At 36.5% G+C, this 3,596-nt stretch overlaps 1 pseudogene; it reads right to left on the minus strand.

Annotated features, from left to right (window-relative positions):
• Positions 1–2,258: 2,258 nt before the first annotated feature.
• On the minus strand, positions 2,259–2,995 carry LOC100734756 (14-3-3 protein theta-like; annotated as a pseudogene).
• Positions 2,996–3,596: the final 601 nt, after the last annotated feature.

Here is a 3,596-nt window from a genome sequence, read left to right on the forward strand (position 1 = left end):
AGGAGGCCATAGATCTGACCTTTAAAATTATTATTGATTGTCAGGTAGGTTGAATTAATAGGACTGAGTCCATTGCAGTCAGGTTCAAAGACCATTAGATAAGATAATAGTTTTATAAACTCACAGAACAGGAGCATTGTACTGAGATTTTGTACCTATAAAATTATTCTTTATGCTATCTTTGTCAATTATATGAAGATGTAGAAATTTATAAGTAGGTATAAAACAGTGACATATGAAATATTACCAAATTAATTTTGTACAGTTTTAACATTTTCAAATTCCTTTTTCATTTTTCTGTATAAAAATTTCAAAGTATTGATAAGCAATAAAAGTTGATAGGCATTATTTATTTTTTCACAAATAAAGAAGTGAAAGTTAATTGGGTAGTGCAAATGTTAAACAGCAGAAGTGAATAGAACAAGAATTAGGCTCCTCAGTTTTGGATAAATCTTATTCATATATCAGTTCATTAAGTGTTTATTGATCCTTAACCTTCAAATTTTACATACAATGTAACTTCTAAGTGCTCATATATGTTAATATAGATATCTTTGCTTTTGGATTTTATTGCAGTTATTTCTAAGAAGTTTTATCTGAAACAATATAATATTATGAAATATTCAGAGATAAAAACAATATTAAACAATTTAATGCAGTGATATATTTAATGCTGATTTGTTGTTTTGTTCCCCTTGTAGAATCAGTAACTGTGTTACTCTTATATTACTAATTTTAATGTATTCAATGTCTAGAGCAGTGCCTTGTGCCTAAGATTTTTCCAAAATATATTTGGTAATTAAATGTAATGATTTCATGAATATTCTTGACTATATTTCTGTCTTGTAGAGTATTAAATCCATGAGAATCAGTTTTACATGTTCTTGTAAGTCTACAGTGTGTACCTCAGTCCTCACTGTTTCTGTGCCTGCCAAAGTAACACATTAATACACAGAAAACAAACATATATGCTCATTTTTATCATCTTGATTGCTTATTTCTTAAATGAACACATTTATGTGCAATTTCTTAAATGAACACATTTATGTGAATATATTTTAAATTGATATTTCACCACCAAGAGTTTTAGAGTAAATCATCTTTTCTGAGGAAGACTCACATGGGTAGATTCTTGTGTTTAATATTTACATTTTGTTCATTCATTTATTTACCTATGTATTTGTTAAGTTGTATTGGGTTTTGCTAAATAAATGCTCTATCAGTGAGTTACATTCTCACCCCCAATCAGTTTTTGTTAATAAAGTGTAATTATGTTATTCTGCCATTACACATAACTGTTTCACAAGGTTTTTCTGGGACTATGGTCAGTGACTGGCAACATGCAAGAGTGGGTCCAACTCTCTAAGGAACAATTACTATGCAGACTAGATATCCTCTCACATGTTCACAAGTCTGCATGACAAAGTATTAACATTAGACCCATGCATTTAATTTATTTTCCCTTTCTATTATATTAAGAAATGTCATGCACTTTAATCTGCCAAAAGCAATGCTTGAATTCTGGTATCAACTAGCTACTTCTATTACATAGCAAACTGAATATCAAAACTGCAAAGGCAGGAGGTGTAAGTGAATTTTTATTGGGAAGAGAAGTGTCAACTTAAACAGCAGCAAGTGAAGGTGAATAGGAAAGTTTTGCTGTCACAGACAGACATAACCTCCATCAAAGTCGATGCAAGTGGCTTTTCAATTTCTCGTCTTCCCTGTCCAGAGATACTAAGTGTTTTCTCATTCAAACTAGTATTTCTGGTTTCCTATCAAAAAGGAACACAGCAGGAGGATAGAAAAGTTGCTAACTGAAAGGAAATTCCAAAGAAGAGAAAGGGAAGGGATATAAAAATTAAGAAGTTCTGCAGAACACTATTTAAGTTGGAACTAACTACAGTGTCATGATATCTCCACGGTAATACAAGACACAGTCGCCACAGAACTGGTTCACATTACTTAAATGCCAGATACATTTTTAGTCCTCTATGTAAGTGTTGGAAGTTATTTATGTTTATATGAAATGAAGATATTAATACTTATCTACAGTAAGAACTGCACATCAGGATGGCCAAGACAAACACAAATCAAGGAATAGAGTAGTCCCAAAGCTAGAGTGTGACAAGACTAAGAAGGGCCACTTGCATACACATGAATGAACTCTCTTTGCTATAGGAAATCTGAGTAGAGTAAGGAATGGAGATGTGTAAAAAGGTTTCTTGTTGGGGGAAAGCCCGACACCCTGTGTGCACTTAGTCCTCAGCTCCTTCTGTGGCATCACATTCTCCTGCATTGTCTAAAGTCCTTAATGTTAAGCTGTCTCTGAGCAGCTGCACGATGAGCTCTGCAATGGCTCCACCATTTTAGTCAGTGTGCATGGCAAGCTTGGGGTTTTTAAAGATCTCATAGTAGAATACAGAACAGTTGAGAGCCAAACCCAGGCAGACTGGTGTGTGGGCTGCATCCCTTTCTTGCATATTTAATGCCTCTTGGTAAGTTCCTTGGGAATTATTTATCATTTGTTTTCGATTATCAACACATGCAACATCAGCAAGGTCTTGGAAGTAATTTCTATTCCTTTTCAGATGGAAGAGTTTACTCTCTGGATTAGTTACCCTGACCATTAAATACCTGTCCAATGATTCCTGCGCTGTAATGCAGATGGGGATATTCCTTAATCAATTACAGCTTCTTGCTGGAGGTGTCGGTTTTCTGCTCCATGCTAGAGATTACCCACCAGAATGACCAGCAGGCCACAACCACAGTTTTGTAGGCCACGGAGGGCAGACTACACTCCACTTTGAAGTTCTGTGCCCTGGCTTGTCACTGCCTTCGTGCAGGTGGCCATGTCTTCGCAGCGCTTGGTCTGCTTGACCAGCATGGCCTTCTGGATCAGCTCAGGCTCCTTGCTGCTGGTGACTGTGAGGACCTGGCTGCTGAGAGTGAGGCAGCGAGGGTGAACTCTGGAGCTGGGGGAGTCCATGTCCATGGCTTGTCTTCTCTGTGGCCTTGTCCCTAGTCCCACAAATTTTGATCTGCTTTTGGCTTTAGTCTGGACCCTCCTGTCTCCCCCCACTAGCTTTAAATTTTAAACTGGGCAGGATGGCTTCCGAAGTAGCTGGAGTTAAAGGTCTTTCAACTAGAGTTGACCCTTCATTTTATAGACTGAATGAAGTTGGTCACCTTATGTCTTGAGGGTTGTAGTTAAGTGATCTTTGCACACAAGGAAACACACACACACACACACACACACACACACACAGCTCTGCGATGAGACAGTACTTTTAATTTTTAGGTAATTAGAGTTTTGTTTGTTTTCTATTCATAAATACTAGAATAGGTAGATGAATGTTAGTGAAGAGGGAGTGGGTAAGTTTCCATAGAAGTACACATCAACTTCATTTAGACACTGATCAACTAGCAGCCGTATCTGTCTCTCTGCCTTCTCTTGTTTCTTTCTCTCTATCTCTGTCCCCTTCCCTCTTGCTTTTACTGTATGTCATCTCAGGTAGTTACTCTTAAGTATGTTGCTATGGAATAAAATTATCAGCTTATCCCAGTAATATAATTCTTATACAATAATTTCAAAA

Source organism: Cavia porcellus, unplaced genomic scaffold (genome assembly GCF_034190915.1).
Source record: "Cavia porcellus strain 051 isolate PalLab524CR breed Dunkin Hartley unplaced genomic scaffold, mCavPor4.1 scaffold_4, whole genome shotgun sequence".
In the NCBI taxonomy this organism is placed as follows: domain Eukaryota; kingdom Metazoa; phylum Chordata; class Mammalia; order Rodentia; family Caviidae; genus Cavia; species Cavia porcellus.